Below are 9,671 nucleotides of genomic sequence, written 5' to 3'. Positions count from 1 at the left end.
AGACCATGCCATCTAAAGCAGAGAAGTATATGCCTTTTATTAAAGAGCCTCTGGCATGTCACTAAGAGTGAGAATTCTTGGGCCATGGAGCACCACATTCTCATGAGCCTGGAACAGCCTGATGCAAGCTGGGGTCTGTTGGACAGGCCAAGCCATAATGCCAGATGAAGTCCAGTGTGTGATATGTTTGACATCAATCCTGAGCAGGGAAAGAGAACAAGTTGCATAAGCAGGTAGCCCAGACTCCATGTAATTCACAGCAGTTGGGATAACACCTCCTCTTATCTCACACTTATGACTACATGAGAATGAAGAATTTATACAATACATTGAAAGAGAACAAAAGAAAAGTCAGATCTGGATTTACTGATGGCTTGGCTCAATGTGTGGAAGCAAATGAACAATGGATAGTGGTTAATTCTTGCCACATTTAAGGACTACTTTGAAAAAGAGTCGGTAGAGGCAATATATCTAATGGGTTGATCTATTATTGGTACACTTGGTCATCCATTTAATAGGGAGGAAAAAATGACCCAAGGTGAGATTACTGATCAGTCTGTGACAAACGACCTAGGCATCTGGTTGAGGCTTAAAAGAAAAAGAACAGAAAGAGCAAAGACAAATGGGGCTGGAGTAGAGACATGTGAATTTATATGTGGAATAGGCATGAAAAAAGTGGAAATTTTATATCACGTGATTATGGCTTCCAGAATAAATCCACCATGGAATAGGCACTGAATAATTAAATGAATCAAATAACTGGACGAGCATACTTAAGCCAGCCTTCATCATTGGCCACCCTAGAACTAGTATGATGGACATATGAATGGCATGACCATGGAGACCAAGGATCTACATGGGTCCAACAGCTTGATCTCCCACTTTCCAATGTCTGTCCACTATTATCTCTTAAAGTCTAATATGTCAGCAACAGAGACCAATGCTGATTATCCAACATAACATTAATCCTTATGGAATCCACCCACATAATAGAAGGCTGACTACACTGAGCCACATTCACCTTAGGAAAGTTAGTGATTATTCCTGATAAGGACCAATACCTACTCTGGGTATCAATTTGTCTCTTCTTCCTATAGATGCTCAGCCAGGGCCACGATCCAGAGACTTGTGAAATGCATGGAATTCCATACACCATAGCATACTACCAGAAGCTTCTCTTCATGACACAAGAAATGTGGTAGTGAGCCCATGGCCATATGACTCATGGGTTGTATCACGTACTACATTATCTCAAGGAAGGTGGCCTGACCGACTGCTAGAATAGCCTTCTAAAAGCACAGCTGAAACACAAGTTCAAAGGCAACACTCTGAAAACAAAATCCTCCCACTTTTAAGATGTAGCATATGCATTAACTTAGAGACCTTGACGTGGAATTATATCTCCAATAGGAAGAATATATGGGTCCAAGAACGTGGAAACAGGAGTAGCCCAATTGCCATCCTTGGTGATTAATTTTATGTGTCACCTTAGCTGGACTGTGGTGCCCAGATATTTTGTCAAACATTATTGTGGGTGTGTCTGTAGAGGTGCTTTTTTAGATGAGATTAAATTAAAATCCACAGACCCTGAGTAAAATAGATTACATTCCATAATGTGAGTGAACTTCACCAAATCAGTCGAAACCCTCAAGAACAAAGATCAACCTCTTCCAAGCAAGAGAGAATTCTGCAGCATACTGCCTTTGTACCAAAACAGCAACTCTTCTCTGGGCCTCCAGCCGACCTGCCTACCCCCTCAGATTTTATACTCACCCAGCCTCCACATTCGCATGAGTCAATTCCTTGAAATAAGTCTCTCTTTATGGTTCTGTTTCTCTGAGAGCTCTAACGAATACAACCATGATTCCCAAAGACTCACGGTGGAGTAAGGGATGGTTCTGGGCTTCTGGTTTCTCAACTCTAGATTCAGCAGGGTTACAGGATTTGGTCTACAGAGGGAGTGCACTTTTGTCAGGGGAAACAATAGGATTCTATTTAAGTACATGCTACAGAGCATTTTAGGCTCCTTACGTCAAGAGACCAACAGGCAAGGAAGGCATCACCATGCTGGCAGCAGTAATTGACTCCAATTAGAAACTTTGTAACTGATGTGATCCGTTTCTGTGTCCATGTCATACCCTACTGTAACTATAAATGGACAGGTGCCACATTCGTGTTTGAGAAATGTTTGGCTGCCAAGATTTCAGACTTCTCAGGAATGAAGGTTGGGATCACACCAGCAGCTAAGCCACCAAAAACTGCCAAGGTAAAAGTTGGGAGTAAAGGGAATTTAGAATGGATATATGAAACATGGAGGGGATGAGTTCTATTTATCACCTTGAGACAACTGCAGCTCAGGGGTTCTAGTTTGTCACACTAACCTCAGTCTTCTGAGTTTCTCCCATAGAAGCAGGAAGAGCTTCTCATCAAACCTGTGTGGAGAAGTTGATCTGTGTGGTGAAAGGAGTAGAATGTGGCAGCCAAGGAAATTCACCTCTCCATAAATGCACCTCCCAGTGCAAGGAGTGTAGGTGACTTCAGGTTACAGATACGATCCCTCTGGGTCTTCCACCATTTGACAAAGACACACTTCCTACAGGTTGGCCCCAACAAATGATGGAGTGCATCAGGGAGAGCAAAGCAGACACATTCTGGGGAGGTGCAGGAATCCTCTAACAGGCACTTTCAACTTAAGGATTCTCCCTGGCCTTGCAGAAACTTTCCCAGAACTGCACTGCAGCTAAAGATGTTTCTGGTGTAATTTCATTCCCTTTTCTCTCCGCAACATGGCTGAGACCTGGAAAGCTTTTCCTGCACACATACGTCTCCCTCCCCATTTCCCCCAATAAATCTCTTGCACGTTCAATCCCATATTGGCACCTGTTTGTAGGAGGAACATGTGGAAGGCTTATATAGGGGAGACTTGGAAAGGGGACCCTTCTTTCCATTCATAGTGCAATGCTTATAACTCAGTCATATACCTGCACCAATCCACAACGGAGTTAAGGAAATGTGACCTAAGACAGAAGGGGAAAATATGGATTTAGTGGGCAGCAAGAAAACACTGCACAGCAGTAGTGTAGAAGACCAATGGTATAGAGAAACTGAGGACAAATCATTAAAATGGCATCTTCATAAATATTAAATTATCCAAAGATATGAGGTGGGTTTTTGTTGTTGTTGTTGTTGTTGTTGTTGTTGTTGTTGCTCTTGGTTGGTTTTTAATGTGCTTGTGTGTTTCACATATACACAAGTATGTACTTATATATTATATAATTATATTTGCATATACAATTTGAATCATTTTTGACAATAGATATTCATGGGATCAGTACAAATTTCCCAATTATTTTAACATCTTCATAATATCTCATCAGCTGTTTGTACCATAATTTACTTAATCATTCATCCATTATTGGATTTTTAGGGTTTTTTTTTTCTTTCTCTATAATTACAGACAAGACTGGATGATATATATCTTTTGTGATGATATATGTACATATATCTTTTGCTTTCTCAGTTGGTGTGAGACACTTACCCCATTTACCTAAATAACTTCTCATATTTCACCTTTGAATTTAAATATCATTTTATCAGGATGCCTCCCCAGATCATCTGGACCATAGCTTATTCTCTCACTTTTACGCTATTCCCACAGCTTGTATTTTATAGTTTGTTAGTCTAAAATTCTGCAAGTATTTAATTTTTTTAAATGCTCTCTTTTGCACTAAAATGTATTATACATGAGGACAGAGATATTATATTATTGACCTTGCTTAATATTTTATCCATGGCACAGTAATCACCATATAACAAATATTCAATCAATGACCAAATTTGCTTTTCACAATTTCTAATTAAAAGGACATTTTCTTAAGACTGCCTTCTTCAATTTTTGATTCACTTAATAAATAACATTTTATATATGGAAACATCATGTGTGTTTTAGTTAATTTGTGTGAACTCTCTATTTAGCAGGAAGATTGGCTTGTTAAGATGCTCAGTACAAAATATTTCCTTACAAAATGTTCTTCGTGTTGTAAAAGGTTGTATAAGAATATTATCAGGTAAATATGTGCAGAAATCTGTGTAAGTTAAAAATGAAAATATAAAAAAAAATACAATATTTGTTTTACACCGCATTGAGTTTTAATTGTCCATCAGGTCCTGGTAGAGCTATCCGGATGGAAGGTGGAAATAAAACCTTGAAACTGGGTATTCTGAGATAAATGTTTCTGTTTCCCCTCACCCCCAAATTCATATGTTGAAGCATAACCCCAATGAGATGGCATCAGAAATGGGGTCTTGGGGAATTAATTAGGTTTGATGAGGTCATAAGAATGGAGTCCCCATGATGGGATTATTGCCTTTATAATAGAGACCCCAAGGCTTCCTCTCTTTGCCAGGTTAGGATATAGCAAAAAAGGCAGCCATCTGCAAGCCAGGAAGAAGTCCTCACCAAGAGCCAAATCAGCTGGCACCCACAACATGGGACTTCCTGGCCTCTAGAACTGTGACAAATAAATGTCTGTTGTGTAAGCCACCCAATCTGTGGTATTTTGTCATAGTCGCCCACAGAGTCTAAGACACTCCATCTGAGAAGACCGGACATCTGCAATAGTTAAAATCCGTGTATTTTCCTAAAGAATAAAATGTTAGGAAATACTCACATTTAAAGGACCATGAAACAAAAAAGTTAGAAGAATCACGAAGTTAAAGTTATAGGATAAGCAGCGGAATTAAAAAGTATGGACTCAAAGAAGAAAAGAGGATAATTCTAAGAAGTGATCAAAAGTGCCATAACCTATTTCATTGTCAAAATACGAAGAAGCTTGAGAAAAATAAATAAGGTTAGAAAAATGGTTCTTAGGAGAGACTGGGAGAAGCAGAGGGATTCTAGCAGACACCAAGTTTTCCTTTAATTCAACACAGGTTAATACTGCTACCGTTAAGATGCTCTGTAAACCACTGCAGATTCAATGCAACAAGGCAGACACCATCTTTCCTTGTACAAGAGAAAGTCAAAATAAATAGTCAAATACTTTTAGAAATATGAATTGTGAAACATGCAAGCTCTGTGATTGAGAATAACATAGCATTTACACTTATATTTTGCTCAAAAAAGAATACTTAAACTGAAATTTGAAGGATAAGGAGGAACTAGTTGTGAGAAAAAAAAAAAAAAAACACCATATGCAACAGCCTTCTATGGGGGGTTATTAAATTCCAGAAACTAAAAGAAAGTCATAAAAGCTGGAGCACAAGAAGGAAGGAAGAAAGCAGACGGATGTGAGACTGGAGATGTAGGAAGGAGAAAGATCATGCAATGCTTTTCTAACAACCAAAGGGTTTGGAATTTCTTTTTCTTTGTGCAATGAGCCACTTAGGGCATTTGGTATGAGTGCAAAATGATATGACTTCTGTAAACATAATAAACATCTGACAGCATTATAGACTACAATGTAGAATAGATTAGATGGAGCAGGAGTGATAAAGAATACCAGTCAGGAGGCTATTAAAATATTCTGGAAAGAGAGAATGATTATCTGGATTAAGGGTTTGGACAGAAAAACAAATGCTTAATAGCCTGGGAGTCTCTTAGTTAAAAATGCATGGGTATAAAAATGTCTCTGCCATGTGCTATGTTGTGGCATTAATCTCCACTTATTTTCAAAGAAATTCAAATTTACCATATATAAAATAGAAGCGTTGCAGGTCCAGATGACTGGGAAAGATATTCTGAATCTGAGTTTATGAAGGAAGACTCAGGATCAACACTTGTGGCAGAGGGAAGGAAGCAGGATTGAACATTTATATAAGAATGAAACAAACTTACAACAACAAAAGTAATTTCAAAAACAAGAACAAATTGGGAGAATTTATACCATCTGGTTTCAAGGTTTTATAAAGCTATAGTAATCAAAAGAGTGCTGATAATCAAAGGATAAACATATACATCAATGGCATAGAATAGTCAGAAAATAGACCTACATATATATCATCAGTTGCTTTTATTTTTTTATTTTTTATTTTTTTAATTTTTTTAACGTTTATTCATTTTTGAGACAGAGAGAGACAAAATATGAATGGGGGAGGGTCAGAGAGAGAGACAGACACAGAATCTGAACCAGGCTCCAGGCTCTGTGCTGTCAGAGCCTGATGCGGGGCTTGAACTCACAGACTGCGAGATCATGACCTGAGCTGAAGTCGGACACTTAACTGATTGAGCCACCCAGGCGCCCCATCAGTTGCTTTTAAATAAAAGTTCTATGCAATTCAGTGGAGGAAAGAAAAGTCTTCCAACATAATGTGGTGGGGCAATGATTATTTATATCTACATGAGAAAAAAAGTGAACATCTCACACAGAACACCTCAATCAAAATAAAACAGATCACAGATCTAAAGGTAAAAGCTAATAAAATAAAGCTTTTAGAAGAAAATATGATAGAAAATGTTTAGCACTTTGGAGTAGGGAAAGATTTCCAAAGTAGGACACCAAAACCATGAGCCTTTGGAAAATGGACAGAATTTTCTCACAACTCAAAGTGTTACCTCATTAAAAGTCACTGTTAAGAAAACTAAAACAAACAAACAAACAAAAAACAAAAAACAAAAAAAAAAAAAAACAAAAATCAAGACACAAAATGTGACATAATACTTGCAATATATATTCCTGACAAAAGACATGTATTCAGATAATGTAAAGAACACTCCCACCTCAGTATGAAGCCAACAATGCTACCAACAAAGATACCAACAGATGCTTCATCAAATAAGTATATTAATGGTCAATAAATGCATGAGAAGATGTACTATGTCACTAACTACCAAGGGAAATCCAAAGTTAAAACACAAGATACACTTCACCCAAACTAAGAAAAATTTAAAAGACTTACATTAACAAGTGTTAGCCAGGATACAAAATGGCTACAATGCAAAATGATGTTCGGATGTCTTTGGGTAACATATGACAGAGTTCAATAAATATATGAGTCTCTAGGTTCCTCTCCAGCTATAGCAAAGAAATTGGTTTCAGACCAACCCTCCCTCTGAAATCTGAGAACCCCAGAGACTATGCCCTGGCAGTAGGGGTTTACAGGAAATAAAATTCCTCACAGGTACTGAATCAAAGCTTTGAATGATCTCAATCACTGATTAGATTTCGTTTTTCTTACTTTAATTAAACTGTCAGAAATTAAACCAAAAGCTCTCTAAGGAAGTATAAGTTGTATGGAGCTTCAAATTAAGTCTCAAATTTTTCATTTGTAATGTCTGGCATTTGAGCAAAATTAGCCTAGCGTAAAAGTGTTCAAGATCTGACAAAAATCAAGATAAAGTATAGAAAAAGAGAAGAGAAAACATATGAAAGCCATATACTGGAGTTGTCTAAAGGAGATTTTAAAATAATTGTGATTTAATGTTCAAGTTATTAAAAGAAAAAAAAAAAACCAGAAAATTTCATGAGAAAACTAGTGTCTATAAATAAACACACCAAAATTCCAGTACTGAACAATAACATAACTGAAGTTAATAACTAAACACATAAGGATGCCTGGGTGGCTCAGTCACTTGAGCATCCAACTCTTGATTTTGGCTCAGGTCATGATCCCAGGGTCATGGGATAGAGCCTCTTATGAGGCTCCACACTCAGAGTGGAGCCTGCTTCAGATTCTCCCTCTACCTCTGCCCTCTCCCTGGCTTGTGCTGTCTCTCTCTCTCTCTCTCTCTCTCAAATAATTGAGCAGAGATGCAGAGATTAAAGAATGAGATGAAAGAAAAGAGGAGCATACACCAAAAAAAACAAGCACAGTAAGAGGCATATAGTATTTACCACCAAGTTTAACTTAATATTCAATTTGGATCCCTAGAAGGCTATGATGTGAAACCCATGATATTTGAAGTGTTGGGACAATTCTCTAAAATCAATGTTGAAGTTGTTTCATTGATGAAGATGTATGAAGCACTGTGAACCTCAAGTTTTAAGAGTGACATTTCATTATGATGAAGGAGACAGTCCATCAAGACTATATAACAATTCTAAATTTGTGTGCACCTGGTAACAAACCTCAATATATGTAAAGCGAAAATTTACAAAACTAAGGAGAAATAGACATTTCTAAAATCAGAGTAGGAAATTTCAACATACCTTATCAGTTATTGATAGGATATGCAGACAAAAATCAACTCAATTACATAAGATTCAATATTATGCTAAATATGTTTGATCTAATTTAGATATATAACCTTGCACTCAACAATTGTCGAAAGAACATTTAGCAGGGTACTCTCCTCTCCCGATTTGTACAAAGCCAGAAACATTTGGGAATTGAACATTTTGAGCTTGTGATTGTTTTCCTAATCCTTTGTTTTTAACTTCTGAGGCCATATCAAACAAGTATATAGTAAATAAAATATATTGCTTTAATAAATCACAGACTTAAAATCGGAAGATTTTATCAAGAGTAACATTTCTTTACTTGAGGATACATGAACACAAACCTTCATTGTTTAAATATTGCCTTCCTTATTATTTTCAGCCCAGATCAGAATCATGTCTCAACTTACCTCACACACTTTCATCCGTCTATTAAAACTTTTTAATCTTCCTAAAGATTGTTAAGGTCAATAATCACATTAATTTCTATGTACCCAATAATACTGAACAAGTTTCTACATCAGGGGTCTGCAACCTACAGTGGGCAACTTGTTTTTATAAGCAAAGTTTCATTAGGGCACAGCCACAACTCTTTATTTACATATTGTCAGTAGTGGCTATCACATTACGATGGAATCTATAAGTAGTTGTGACCAAGATCATAACGCCGACAAACCTGAAATATTTACTCTCTGGCCCTTTAAGAAAAAAAGATTGCCAATCCTTGACTCCTGATCTACATGTTTGAACAAGCAGAGACTAATCTGAAGAAATTTAAACCATATGTCTATCTGAAGTCTATTACTCATTTATGTTTAAAGATTTGCAAAAAGCTCAATTTTTGCATAGTTCTTTTTGTTTGAGGTAGATTCCCTTATATTGGAAATTGCTAAATGTAGGGTTCCACTACGCTGGGAACTTCAATAAATAAAAACTTATATTGCAAATATTTTAATATAGCATGAACCAAAATTATGAAATGTATGGAGTTATCACATTCCTCTCTGCAAATTGGAGGTAATATTGTGACAAGGGCATTTTTTTAATCTGATCCAAGTATTCAAATTGCTCTCAGGACCACCACACAATGAAAATAAATACACTTTAAGGAAGATAGAAAATGACACTTCATCATATCTGTCTTCCCTATTTCTTAGCATGTCCTTTCTCTCTCTTTTTTGTTTCAATTTCATTATAAGGAATATCAAATGCATCCCAAACTAACTCACCATAAAGCTGTTAGAAAGAAAGAAAGAAAGAAAGAAAGAAAAGAAAAGAAAGAAAGAAAGAAAGAAAGAAAGAAAGAAAGAAAGAAAGAAAAAGAAAGACAGGAGAAATGAAATCACATCTCCACTTCTGGAAACAATCAAGCTGTATGAGTCAGACAACAGGTCAGCGCTGTTTTACCAGAATACCATAGTACAACTCTACTGAAAAACTAAACCAACACTAAAAGTAGAAAAAAAAAAAAAAACGGGGGGGGGGAGGGGGCAAATATGCAGAATATTTCAGACC

Source organism: Neofelis nebulosa, chromosome 3, assembly GCF_028018385.1.
Source record: "Neofelis nebulosa isolate mNeoNeb1 chromosome 3, mNeoNeb1.pri, whole genome shotgun sequence".
NCBI classification, from domain to species: Eukaryota; Metazoa; Chordata; class Mammalia; order Carnivora; family Felidae; genus Neofelis; species Neofelis nebulosa.
The sequence above is the reverse complement of the archived record's forward strand: the minus strand, read 5'-3'. Positions refer to the sequence as shown.